This window comes from Acinonyx jubatus, chromosome D4 (assembly GCF_027475565.1).
Source record: "Acinonyx jubatus isolate Ajub_Pintada_27869175 chromosome D4, VMU_Ajub_asm_v1.0, whole genome shotgun sequence".
Classification (NCBI taxonomy): Eukaryota; Metazoa; Chordata; class Mammalia; order Carnivora; family Felidae; genus Acinonyx; species Acinonyx jubatus.
Window position 1 is genome coordinate 3,492,624 of NC_069391.1, and position 14,098 is coordinate 3,506,721.

The 14,098-nt window shown below is 62.3% G+C and overlaps 1 long non-coding RNA gene across 1 annotated transcript; it reads left to right on the top strand.

The window, feature by feature from the left end:
* Positions 1-1,313: 1,313 nt before the first annotated feature.
* Positions 1,314-7,242, top strand: LOC128312065 (uncharacterized). Its single transcript, XR_008290860.1, has 2 exons — positions 1,314-2,231; positions 5,538-7,242. It is a non-coding gene; the product is annotated as an uncharacterized LOC128312065 (long non-coding RNA).
* Positions 7,243-14,098: the final 6,856 nt, after the last annotated feature.

Below are 14,098 nucleotides of genomic sequence, written 5' to 3' on the forward strand. Positions count from 1 at the left end.
CACGCCTCCGAAGTCCCGGGGTGACCAGTGGCCTCCCCTGCAGGAGATGCCCAGGTAGGACTTGCACGCCGCTGCCCCTCCCCCCGTGTCAGCCTCACCGCCCCCCTCGGCCACACGTCCCGCTGGCCTTAGTCCCCCCGCCCCCCGCCGTCCTCTGCAGAGGGCTCAGCTCAGTCCGCGTCAACTTTCCCAGCTCTGATGCCAACTCTGCTCCCAGGCATCTGTCCAGTGTCCACTGTCAGGCAATTCCCCAGCACCCCGGGCCCCACGGACCTCTCAATTCTTTCAACAGAAACGAGGCAGGTGGCCCCGGGCCTGCCTCGACCTCCCTTTGGATGCATGTGCCCCAGCCTGGGTGTGTGGGGGCACCTTCTTCCGCTCGGGCCTCGGCTCAGACATCACGCCTCGGCGAAGGCCCCGGGGCCCCACACTCAGACCCAGGCCAGGTATTATGGTCTCGTCCCCTACACTAGAGTTCTCTGTTCCCGGTAGGCGCTCACTGGATCTTTGCCCTTTGCTCCGCCCAGAAGGCAGGGTGGCCAGGCAGCACTTGTGCAGGTCCCCATTCCAGAGACACTTCTTCCCGTGTCCCACCCACCACGTCCCTGGCAGGGCTCCCTTAGCAAGTTGTTAAACCTCCCGGTTTCACCTGAAAACATCCCAGGTGCCGGCTGAGTCTCTGGTTCTCTGTAGCCCAGCTCTTTGTGGCCAAAGTCAGGAACCAGCAGGGGGAGGCAGGGAAAGATAGGGAGAGGCAGGGGGAGGAAGGGGAGGCAGGGGGAGGCAGGGAGGCAGGGGAGGCAGAGGCGGCAGGGGGAGATCGGGAGAGGCAGGGGGAGATAGGGGGAGACAAGGGGAGGCAGGGGAGGCAGGGGGAGTTGGGGGAGGCAGGGGGGAGTGAGGGGACAAGGGAGGCAGGGGAGACATGGGAAATAGAGGGAGACAAGGGGAGGCTGGGGGAGGTGGGAGGAGGCAGGGGAGTCAGGGGGAGATAGGGGGAGACAGGGGGAGGCAGGGAGAGGCAGGGGGAGATAAGGGGAGACAAGGGGAGGCAGGGGGAGATGGGGGAGGCAGGGGGAGTGAGGGGACAGGGGAAGCAGGGGAGACATGGGAAGCAGAGGGAGACAAGGGGAGGCAGGGGGAGGCAGGGAGAGGCAGGGGGAGGTAGGGGAGGCAGGGGCAGCAGGGGGAGGCTGGGGAAGGCAGGGGGAGACAGGGGGAGGCGGGAGGAGGCAGGGGAGGCAGGTGGAGGGGGCTGTCTGGTTAAAACTCACTCTGCCCCGCTCCGGGGGATGCCAGGGCTCCCACCGTTCTCCCACCAGCAGGGACTCGACTGTGTGGTGCGGGGACACTGTTAGTAGGTGAGGGGGCAGCACACCCAAGGCTCGCGGCCTCTGACCGGCCTCCTGCGGTCTACACTCATCCTTCCCGGTGTTCACCTCTGCCCCTGTTTGGTCGGGTACTGAGCTGAATCTGGAGCTGATGAGAGAAAAGACACGGGAGCTCAGAGAGCTCGGGGGAAATGGGTTCTAACAGCCCCCAGCCCGGGTACGCGCTGGGCGGCCCAGGGTCAGGGACCTGCAGGGAGGGCGCCTCACCCGACCTGGCACAGGCCTGGATCAGGGGCAGAAAACACTGACCCTGCCCCGTGCTGGGCCCACTTTACGGATGGAGACACCAAGGCACCGGCAGCTGAAGCAGCCTGGGGTCTGGTGCCAGGGGGCCGAGGAGAATCCAGGCCTCCTGGGCCAGCGTGCTTCCTACCCCGGCCCCACCTCCCCCTAAGTAGACCTTTCCCAGATGCTGGGGTAAGAGTTTCTGCTCCAGCGCCCTGGACGAGCCCAAGGTCACCCAGCCCTTGGGACACCAGGCCCCGGGCTCCTCCTCCCCGCAGGCGCCGGCCGGACTCCAGCAGCCCCCTTCACGGGGTTCAGGAAGCGCCCCTCCACGCGTGATCCACCCGCAAGCCGGCTCTGCAGGGGTGCAGTCAGAGCCCCGTGTCAGCCAGGCCTCCTGGGGCTCCCGCGGACACGCTCCACGCATGAGGAAGGGAGGTCAGAAGCAGCCAACCGTTCGCAGCCTCATCAGCTCACGGCGTGTGGGCGGGTGTTCCTCTGGCTGTGGAGAGCGGCTGCCCAGAGCCCGGTGCGGTTAAGCCGTGCCTCTGTGTAGTAGGTCGGTGCAAAGATGTTTACGGAGGCGCGTGAGTTCCAAACGATGCTACTGCCCTGGTAAGCAATCGCATGACCTCATAAAAGAGTTAATGTGGTCCAGGTCAGCGCTATATCTGGGGCTGGGATCAGAGCTCAGCCTGGTGCTGGGGATCAGGGCTGAGTCTGGGACTAGGATCAGGGCTCAGCCTGAGGGGTGGGATCAGGGCTGAGTCTGGGGCTGGAATCAGGGCTCAGTCTGAGGCTGGGATCAAGGCTGAGGCTGGGGCTGAGGTCAGGGCTCAGCCTGAGGTAAGGATCAGGGGTGAGTCTGGGACTAGGATCAGGGCTCAGCCTGGGGCTGGAGATCAGGGCTCAGCCTGGGGCTGGGATCAGGCCTGAGTCTGGGGCTGGAATCAGAGCTCCACCTGGGGCTGAGGATCAGGGCTGAGTCTGGGACTAGGATCAGGGCTGAGTCTGGGGCTGGGATCAGGGCTCAGCCTGGGGCTGGGATCAGAGCTGAGTCTGAGGCTGGAATCAGAGCTCAACCTGGGGCTGGGGATCAGGGCTCAGCCTGGGGCTGGGATCAGGGCTGAGTCTGGGGCTGGAATCAGAGCTCAACCTGGGGCTGGGAATCAGGGCTCAGCCTGGGGCTGGGATCAGGGCTGAGTCTGGGACTAGGATCAGGGCTCAGCCTGAGTCTGGGATCAGGTCTCAGCCTGATGGAGGAACAGGGCTCAGTCTGGAGCAGGGTACGAAGCACGAGCTCCCCGGTCGGGTGGTGGAATCTCTTCGCGGGAACAGCGCGAGCCTGTGCAGTCCACGTGATCCGCTGCTGTGCTGGGAGCAGCAAGATATTTCCAACAGCTGCCTGATGTGATCCCCCGCAAAGCCATAAAGCAGAAACTGACTTTGAAATGGCCCTTTCTCCGCCTGTATCCTCGGACATAAATTTAAATAAAACGGCAATTTAAATGCCTGCAACACTGAGGAGGCGGCATGGGGCTGTCTCTCCGGGCTGCGCAGGGAGACGGAGAGCGGCCCTAAGCCCATCATGCCGAGCCACGCGGGTGAAGGTCGGCGCTGGGGCAGCGGGGAGGGTGACCAGCCCTCGGCAGATGGGGCAAACAGCGGGCACCTGCACCTTCCCCTCTAGGCCCGCGTCCCCAGGCGGACGGGAGGAGCACCGGGTCACCTCTGGGAGGGCGCTGACCCTCCCCGACCCTCGGTTTCCACCTCTGGACGACAGGGAAATATACAACGTGTGTGTATACCGTCCGTGAGACTCACGGGGACGCAGCAGATCCCCAGCCCGCGGAAAGCGCTCGTAAATCCCCTGCCGTGTTTCTGCTGTGATGGGGACCCACGGCGGCTCTGGTGGGGACTGAGCCGACCTGACCTGTGCCACGGCAGTGCCCCTCACTCCCGAGTGTGCGGCGGGGGTCCCCAGAGCGCCGGCCCACCCCAGGGCCTCTGAAGCAGCAGGTCTGGGGGGGGGTCTGAGAGGGTGGGTGTCTGACACACTCCCGGCTCGTGCCGCCAGGCGGGGACCCTGCTGAGACCTGCTGTACGAGAGGGGGTCCCTGGGGCAGGACGGAAGGAGGAGTCTCGCTGGGGTCCGGACGAGAGAGGACCAGAGCGGTCTTCAGAGGAGAGGGAGGAGCTTCCGAGCCTCTGGGGACCCACCCCAGCCGGACCCCTACGGAGCCCCCCTCAGCGGTGGGTCCCTGGGCAGAGCACCCCATCGAGGGCCGCTGGACCTTGGGCCCCTGCCCGCCCTCATCCATGGCTCGTCACCCCTTCACAGCAGCAAACCTCTCTGCCTACTCCTTCCCCCTGGGAACTCGGAGGCCCGGTTTCTGGCCAGGCGGCAAGTCTCAGGATGGGCGGGTGGGGTGCACGTGCCAAACCCAGGGTGCCCTCAATGCCATCCCGAGACAAACCTGGACTGGGGCCCCTTCCTTCCCCTCCCTGCAGCCTCTATCCTCTGGACAGCCAGGCCTCCCTGTTCCCTGTCTCTGCAGCAAAGCCCGGAGGAGGAAGGCTATCAGCAATATCGGTGGCTTTTACGGGTGGCCTTTGCCAGGATTTGCAGCCCGGCACTAAAAGTCAGACACAAGCCCACAGCAGGGAAGAAGGAAATCGGTTACAGAGATGAGCCTCTGGGGCCCATGTGGCCCCAGCCTGTCCAGGGGTGGCAGGTGGGGTGGGGTGGGGGTCCAGTGACATGGCTGAGAGGGAAGGGCAGGAAGCAGGTGTCGGGAGGGGTCTTCAGGGCTGGCATGGTCAGGAAAACCCAATAGGCCAGGAAGGGGTAAAATGGCTCGGGGGTCCCTCCGGGGACAGTGAGCAGACATGAGCTCACAGGTGTGTGCTCACAGGTATACTAGGAAATGGCATAGGCCCTACAAGGACTTCACCAGTGACAGGGACTTATTGGCCACCAAGAAAAGCACCAGAAAGGTGAAGAGCTCAGGCTTCAGGCAGAGGCAAGGTCAGAGACTAGCTATGGTCAAGGGGCAGGGGCTCTGTCTGGATCGGGGAGCGGCGATGGGTGGGGGCATCTTAGGAGGCTGGGATCAGAGTCAAGGTCATTCCCCAGGCCAGATGCAGAGTTCTCGGTAGCTGGGGTCCAAGGTTGAGCTCAGGTCATGGCGGAGCCAGCTCTGGGGGCAGCTGGACGCTGAGGAGTGGGGAGAACTCAGCAGGGAGTGTCCCCGCAGGGCACAGACATGGCTGCAGGTGGATGTGGAACGGTGCTCACAGGCAGCGTGGGAGCAGATTCGTCCTTTTTGTCAGCCAGGGTCCCTTGCTTGTAGTATAACCAGGGTCACTCACTACCCCCCACAGCCCAGGATCAGTCCGGTGCCCTCTCAGACAGGCTCAGCCATGAGCCAGTCTTCTCTGCCTCCGTTTCCTGCTTCCACCAGTCCCTGCTACCCTCAACATCCCCCCCAACCCCCACTGGCCCCCACTGGCTCCCACCACCCTCCACCTCCCCCCCAACCCCCACTGGCCCCCACTGGCCCCCGCTACCCTCCACCACCCCCCACTGGCCCCCACTGGCCCCAACACCCTCCACCTCCCCTCCCAACCCCCACTGGCCCCCACTGGCCCCCACCACCCTCCACCTCCCCCCCAACCCCCACTGGCCCCCGCTGGCCCCCACCACCCTCCACCACCCCCCACTGGCCCCCACTGGCCCCCACCACCCTCCACCTCCTCCCCAACCCCCACTGGCCCCCACTGGCCCCCACTGGCCCCCACCACCCTCCACCACCCCCCCAACCCCCACTGGCCCCCACCGGCCCCCACCACCCTCCACCCCTCCCACCGGCCATCAGTTTCTAGATCTTTCTCTGTCTTCACCTACTTCTTTCTCTCCAGTCTTCTGCCAACACAAATGAAGGGCGCACCCCTCAATCCAGCAAAACACCACCCCCTGGGACTGACAGAGGGCAGGGACCTTCTCTGCTGATTCAGTAACACCACCGCCTGGAAGAGAGGGCATTGGAAGCTGTACTGCAGAGGATCCAAAGTGACACATTTGGCCTCCTTTTCTGGAATCCCCTTGGCCTCCTGGGGGAAGAGGCAGGCTCCGGGGTGGAGCTGAGCCCGGAACGTCCTGGGATGTTGCCAAATGATGCACAAACCCACGGAAAGGGCGTGGCAGCCAGACCCAAGGAGCTTCCAGCTTGGCTCCAAAAGCTGGGACAATCTGGGCAAGAGATAAAGAAAAGGAGTGTTGCATTTTAACCCACGACGGAATTAATGTTCACGAGTCCATCCTGGCATAAATAAACGACTGAATGATTACGCGGAGAAGGGACAGCACTTCCTTCGGGAAGGTCTTAATGTGGAGGGAGTGAGGGAACAGAACGTCATCAGACCCGCTGCCACCAAGATTCACCAATGGGCACCCAAAATCACAGAAGTTTGAGGGGGAACAGTGTCTCTGCAGAGCCTGAACGTATCTCCCTCAAGACACCGGCTAATTACGAAGAGACAACAGAGACGGTTTGCAAGAGAAAATATTTTGCAATAACTTTTCAGGAGACAAGTTTGCAGTAGAGAAACATAGCAGACGGCAGCTTAACGAAGGGCTCGAGGTTAACAACACGGGGACCTGTGGGCATCCCGTCCCCCCAAGACGGGGCGTGAGAAAGCCGCCTTGGCTCTCCTGTCTTCCTGCCCAGGCGCAACTAATGGTGAAAAAGTACCGGACGGACCCCATTTGGGGAACGTTCTGTGAAAAAGCCGATCGGCACAGTCCAAAGGCGGAGAGACAAAGACAGACCTCTCCGCAGACGGCAGAGATTAAGGGGCAAGACGGAACATGGGCGCGACGCAGCTCGGTCCTGGCGGGAAGGGACTCCGCAAAGTGGGTGAGCCCCGGGGGAGGCCTGCGGGGCCCTTCATAGTGTCACAGCCGTGCTTGTGTCTCACTCTTGCTAATTGCATGAGATTCGGTCGGACACGGGCGTTAGGGGGACTGCACAGAACTCTGCCCTATTTTGTGGCTCTTCCTTTTATTTTAAAATAAATAATAAGGAAAGCACCCTTCCCTGTTTGGACTCCAGCCGGGCCCCAAGTGGCTCAGCCCTCCCTCGGCCTCCCTCCTCCCTTCCCCAGCCCCTGCGCCCCCCGCACCCCTCCACAGAGCTCTCTGACCTTGCCTCATTCAGAGGTGCTCCCAGCTGGAGACAGCTCCCGCCTCCAGGAGCTCGGGCACCTCCCTCACCCCACGACTGGCCAAGCGGCCCCCAGGGGGAGCCCCACGCCCACTGCCCCCGGAGGGACTGATTCCTGCCCGTAGCGGCCTGTCTACCGGTGACTGCCTTGGGGTCAGGTGGCCCACAAGATACTGAGTATGCAGCCTCTGAGTAAAAATCCTTTCTGGAACAAGGGCGCCCGGGTGGCTCAGTCGGTTAAGCACCCGACTTCGGCTCAAGTCATGATCTCACAGTGCATGAGTTCGAGCCCCGAGTAGGGCTCTGTGCTGACAGCTCGGAGCCTGGAAACTGCTTTGGATTCTGTGTCTCCCTCTCTCTCTGCCCCTCCCCCGCTCATGCTCTGTCTCTCTGTCTCTCTCTCTCAAAAAACAAACAAACAAAAAACCAACACATAAAAAAAAAAATCCTTTCTGGAACAAAAAGATTCCCCACTCAAATGATTCTACTCTCTCCCATCTCCCTTTCTCCTTAACGCCTCGTCGTGTTTTCCATGTAGAAATTTCTGCCAAAGCCTACTCCCTTGGGTCAGGACATGGCACCAAGGGACAGAGGCAGAAAAGAGAAAGCCAAACCACCGTGTGGGGCCTCTCGTCCCTGGGTTGGGTCCAGAAGGGGCCTCTCAGCCCCGGGAGCACAGAGAGACGCCAGAGCCACAGGCCTCTGGCCCCAGCCCGCTCCCCAGCCCAGCCCTCCAAGAACAGGACCCCCTTCACAAGCAACCTCGGGCCGGAGCCATCTCTGCTCACTCCGGGCAGCCGCAGGAGGGCTCTGTGAAGCACATCGTGACTTCACACTGGGAAACAGATTAATAAACCATTATGAGAAGCAAGCTGATTATTAGCGCGAGAACGAGGCTCGGGAGCTAATTGAAGCCATCCAGCAAAATGTCAGCGCCTTCTCGGGGTATGAAATATTAATCGCACGCAGGCCCAGACTGGGGAACAGAGGTCTCGTGAGCGCCTTTCCTCATACGAGCCCAGGGTCAGGTGCAGCTCTGTTCCCTGCGACAAGGTCAGGGCCACCTGCTCCTGGGGCACGGAGAGCCCCCCAGTCCCCCTTTCCTGGTCCGCTTCAAGAGAAGAGATCCCTGTAAGTGTTGGGGAGCCCCACTCTTATGGGGTCTCAGCTCAGGGAGGGTCCCGTGTCCCGGGAGGTGGGGCTCAGGGCTGCCTTTGCTGCCAAGTTCCAGCGGCTTCCTTGAGGCGTTCGCGGGGACTCTGAGCCAGCCCGGAGGAAATCTCCCTGTTCCAGAGACTGGAACAAGCCATTCCAGACCCCAAAAGCAGCCCTCAGCCACCGGACCCTTCTCTCCCCGTTGCTCGGCCGGCAACCCCGGGGCCCCCTCCTCCGGCCAGCTCCAGTCACGGTGGTGGGCAAGACGGGATGGCACCAGGTGCACTGGCCAGCCCCCGTGCTGAGGCCTCGCCTCCAGAGAGCCCCAGGCTCATCGGAGGCCAGGAGCCTGTCTTTCTGGGGCGAGGATGAGTCCAGGTAGGTCGGCTCTAGGTGAGGTCAGGGTTCTGGGCTGGGAACGTCCTCCCTCAGGCCTCGCTCCCTGCCCGTGAACTGGGCCGCCTGACAGTAGAGGGGCACGGGGGACGCGTGTAAGTAACACGGGTGCAGAGCCGACTGTCCGAGGCAAGGGGCCCGGCCGTGTCTCTTCGGCAGAGCCTGCTGAGCATCAGAGCCAGAGCAGAGGGGGCCTGGCCACGGCAACGCTCGACTCGGGGCACAGGCCGGGGGTGGGGCCCGGGCGTCCGTCCTGGAGCAGCGCGGTGGGCGCCACAGGCCTCCAAGAGGCAGTCCCAACTCCCCTAAACCCGCCGGCTGCCGGACGGCCTCGAAGGCAGGGGGGCGGTCTCTGAGCCCCTCTGACGTGGTAAATATTAATGGCCTCTTCTCTATTGTCATAGCAACCACACTTTCTAAAAGGTATCCCGCCTTCTATTGTGTTAGGTGTTATGAGATCGAGGTCAATTTTTCCAACATCGACAAAAGGAAAGTGGGGGGGGGGGTGCTGCTCTATACCGTGGCAATTTTTTTTTTAAGTTAAGGTCCCTTAAAATTTCTCTGGATTGCCTTCCTGGGGCTCCCTCCCTCCCTAGCTTTGACCCCGTCTGGATCTGAGACCCCCCCCCCCGCAGAAACCCCAACTGGGACGGAGGCCCAGTGCCCACGCTGAGACGCGGGTGCCCCCATCTCCTGCTGGGCACTGGAGCAGAGGCAGCCTTTGGGGGGCACCATGAAGCCTGAAATATGTACATGCCGTTTCCAGGGGTGTTACAGGCAACACCAAGGGACGGAGTTCTGATCCGCCACAGGGCACGGGTGAGAAGAGCGTGCTAGGTGGAAGAAGCCCGACACACGGGACCACGTGTTATAGGACTCCGTTTAGGGGAATGTCCGAAAGAGGCAAATCCCAGGGACAGAAAACATGTCAGAGGTTGCCAGGGGCCGGGGGCCGGGGATTTGAGTCAGTGCCACAGGGGACGGGAGTTTCCTTCTGGGGGTGATGAAAATGTCCTAAACTTGGCTGAGGTGGTCACGTGACCCTGTGACTACACCGAAAAACCACCGAATTATAGTCACGTGCATCATATTTCAATAAAACTGGGTTTTCTTAATCCCTATAGAAAAATAATACATTTATTCTGAAAAATATATACACATATATATACTCTCTGACCTAGAAATTCCATTTCTGGGAGTTTTTCTTTTTTTTTTTTTTAATGTTTATTCACTTTTTGAGAGAGAGAGACAGAGGGTGAGCAGGGGGAGGGGCAAAGAGAGAGGGAGACACAGAATCCGAAACAGGCTCCGGGCTCCGAGCCGTCAGCACAGAGCCCGACGCGGGGCTCGAACTCACGGACCGTGAAATCGTGACCTGAGCCGAAGTCGTCCTGCACGGGCAGGACGTCGCGGGGGAAACACGTTTACTGAGTGGGTTTGTGTTCTCGATAAACCGTTCTGTGAAATGCACGGGTCACGACCAGCAAACGCACGTAGAAACACAGGCCTCGCGGACGCGGAAGGATGGGGGCCGAGTCCTAAAAGGGGGCGTCTCCCGGATACGGCACTTGGGAGGACTCTTTGCTCCTCTTTGCCAGTTCTGAGGCTTGTCCCGTGTGTTACCGTGACCTGGGGTGGTGGTATCACCCTCCGGCATGAGTCGCGCTTTGCAGCAGGTCACCAAGAGCCCGAGCGCGGAGCGTGGCCTCGCGTGGAGCCAGCCGAGCGAGCGCTGCGTGAGCACCACTGAGCAGAGCACACGTGGCTCAGGGGACCACGGTGAGGCCTGCCTCTCTGGGCCTCCGTTGCGGGCAAGATGTTAAGTGACAGCTCCCTCCCGGACCCCCAGGCCCGAGGTTGCGCCCCAGCGGGCCCGAGGCGGCGGCTGATGGAAGGGGCCAGCTGTGGGTGAGGGAAGCCGGCCCAGAGCCTGCAGCCTCCTGGGCACGCCGGCCCGGATGACAGCTCTGGGCCCCGGGCCAGCGGGTCCTCTCCGGGCCCGCTCCCTCTGCCGGCGCATTATTTCCTGCTAATCAGCGTCACCGGGCCCCAAGAGATGCCAGCCCGGAGCCCCACCAGCTGCTCAGACCCTGTTCCGGGGCACGCTTGGCTGGTTTTGGGAAGGCCGGGCGTAAGCGGAGCTGACAGCCCCATCTGCTTCCCCCCGAGGAGCCCGAGGCTCTAGGAGCAGGCGCAGAGCCCTGTTCGACACCCAGGACCCAGCCTGGCGGGGCTCCCTCCTCTCACCAGCCTGAGCCCCAGGCCCGCCTCCCCTCCGTGCCTCTCTGCCAAGGCAACCGCAGGAGTCGGGACCGTCACCCGGACACCAGCCCGGGGTTGGGAGGCAGGGAGGGGGCCGGGATGCTCCATTCTGACGGCGACACGGGCCACAACACGGCCTGTAGACCAACGGCCGTTGACGTTAATTGAGCGCCTACCGATTGCTCCACTGGACGGTGGCCCTTAACCTGTCGGGCGTCCCTCTTACAGACGAGGGTTCTGAGACCCGGGGAGGCGGTCGTCGCGGATCGGCAAGCCACACTCCAGCCGGCCCACACTCCCAGGCACGTGGCAAAAGGTCTTGGATGTCTGAGTGTGGGACCTCCGCTGTGCGGCCTCAGGCTTCCAGACTCCTGCAGACCCCCCCACCAGGGAGAGGCAGAAGAAGAGGCTCCATCCGAAAGTCTGATAGAGCAGGGAAGCGGGGCCCGGGGCCCTCATACGTCCGGAGGCTCCTGTGTGACAGGCAGGGGCCTGGAGGCTGGCTGGAGGCTGGCTGGAGGGACCGAGCCGGGAGCCTCGGCCAGGCCTGTGCCCCTCGGGGACGAGAGGACAAGCGGAGCCTGCCCATCGGCCAGGGCCCTGAGACAAACCCCTCCCGGTGCCGGTGCAGGTACCTCCACGCTGGCTTTTCTGGCTGCTACTGCCACTCTCAAAGGTCCCTCGCGGGCTGTGGTGCCCCTGCCCCTGGGTGGTGCTTGTTGAAGGAAGCCGGTGCAGGTGCAACAGGGCGGCGGACACACGCTTCCTCCGACAGCTCCAGCAGGGGCTCGCTGCCCTGAGCCCAGCGCCCCTCGCCCCTCCCCGCTCACAGCGAGGGCGGTGCAGACCCTGAGACGGCCGTTACCGGTCAAGAACAGGGCATTTGTTCTTGACGAAGATATTAGAGCTCATTGTGGCACGTCCGGAGTTCTATCGGGCAGGAAGCAGGTTTCCCGAGCGCGCCCCGTGCCCCCCCCACCGCCACACAGAGAACCTGCTGACCACCCTCAACCAGCCCGCCTGTGGTTTGCGGATACGGGAACTTTACACGAACGGATTGGGCCGCTGTGCTGCCCAGTACCTCCTTGTGTCACTCAACGTGATGCCCGTGGACCAGATGGCCCCTAGCCTTTCTAGTAAAAATCTCAAACCTCGGCGACCTTCCCCGGGCGCGTCTGGGTCGGCCCGTCCCCAACGGGGAAGGACCCGAGAGGTGGGTGCGGGGACAGCAGAGCCCACAGGGCCGAAGTGGGGCTGGCATGGCGTGTGCAGACGTCACAGCCGCGACCCGTCCGGGAAGCGAGGAAGCTCTCCAGGGCGTCTGGGGAGGCGGGTGGGAGACTGGAGCCAGAGGCGGCAGGAGGCAGTAACCTCTTGCCTCAATCAATAGCTATTTCTCTGCTCCAAATTACTTTCTCTTCCCCCTGAAACCATCAGAGGCAGCAGCTGCCGATCAGCTATGACAGTTTAAAGAAATACTATTGGAATTTCCAAACTCGGGAGGGTTCTCCGGGGCCACTGTTTGCTCAGCCATGTCCGGCAGCCAACGGGGTGGGGAGAGCGGGCCCCGAGCGAATGGACTGCCCTGGGCAGCTCGCTCTGGCCTCCGCGGGGCAGCCAGGGCACGTGCGAGGCCACAGTGCCCCCAGAGCAGCCCTGGTGGGGCCCCACACGACGATGGGTGGGGCCAGACGTGGGCAGTGACCTTGTGTGTGACCTTTGAGCAGAGGTGCTTCCTGGAGCGCGCTAACGCCAGGGAGTGGGGTTTGAGGGCCTGGCCTGGGCCCAACCCCTGCAGATCGTGTTCTGGTGAGACCACCTCTTGAGGTCCCTGTGGGCTCCAAGGTCGAGTCTGCGAGACAGAGCTTTGGAGGTGTTGATTCTTTCCTCGTACACCCCGGCATTTGCAGGGCACGGCTTACAAAGTGTTTTGATGAGTACTCACTCCCTTAAGCCCCCACGATTGGATCCCAGCCAGTATCCCCTTTGGGATAGTCAACCACAGCTCTCGGGGAGGGGGTCCTTGGCCCTGGGTCCCAGAGCCAGAAAAAGGTGGGACAGGCAGGCTGTCTCCCACCGGTGGCACAGTCCCATCGAGGGAAGGACACAGGCTCAGGGGCCACACCGAGCCTGGACTCCGATTGTCACCTGTCACTAGCTGGGTGACCTTGGGCTAGCCTGAACAACGATGCCTGTCGCGTGACTGGCAAGACAAGTGTCCGTGCAGGAAGCGTCGGGCACACACCGGGCTCTGATCTGCACAATTACAGGCCCATGAGTTACGGTTCCACGGCCACCCACCCGTCGTTCCGGTGCGAACGCCCCCCGGAGGCTCAAGCTAGGACCCCAGTTTGCAAACAAGGCCTGGAATGACGGGTCAGTCACAGAAGGTGCGTCAGCGGGCTCTGAGGGCTCGTCAGGCCACGGCCCAGCCAGGGGTCCCCAGCCACAGCCCCGTGGCTCGTGCCCCGCGGTGCCCAGCCGCACCTCTCCGGCGGCTGGGACAGACGGTGCGGGGCCGCCTGGGTTTGAGCCCGTGGGCGCCTCTCTTCCCCCACGTGGATGCACTTTCCTGAGAGCAGACAGGCCCTGCCTGGAGGCTGCAGCCCCCTCACCCAAATGTAATTAACAGAAGGAACATGGCGGTGACCTTCTAATCCCAGAGGGGCTCCAGCGGGCTGTGTCCCCTACAACTGGCGGGAGCGGCCGCCAGACCCGCGGAGTCGGGGCTGCTTTCCCCCGACCCCCCCGCAGCCCTGGCCACCCCCAGCAGAACTTAAGAGGCAGCGAGGCAACTCCCCCAAGATGTCCCCCAGGTGGGCAAAATGGGGCACTGGGGAGTCTGGGGTGAACAAGGTGCCCCCGTTTTCTATCTCAGGCTCGGTCAAAGCAGCAGCTGCGTTCAGGAGGCGGTGCAGAGTGGAAACACAGGCCTGAGCGCCAAGCCCTTGGCCCCGAGCCTCAGTGTTCCCATCTGTAAAATGGGGAAAACATCACCTGCCTTCTTGGGAACTGCAGGAGCATCACACAGAGTGCCCAGGGGGCCAAGGAAGTGTGGTTTCATTCTGCCCCAGTCGCTGTCGGTTTTTCCAAGAAAGGAAGGGGAGCTGGAGGGACGTGAGTCGAGGACCATCCGGTCCCGGGTCCCAGGCACGTGGGGGATGATGGGGAGGGGCTGGAAGAATTGGGGAACCTGACAGCAACAGATGAGCGGGACACAGTGAGGCCGGCCACCCTGGGCCCCAGCTGCCTGCCCAGCCCGCCTCTGCCCGTGAACTTCCAGAACAGGGCATCCCAGCAGACCTAATAACCACACTGAGTTGAGCAATTAACTGTGGCCTACGGGAGACTGTGGTTTCAGCCCGAACAATGCATTCAAATAAAAATAAATAAAGTGATGTCGGAATTAAAGTCCGAAGGATCCATACAGAGCCTCCGCCCAGG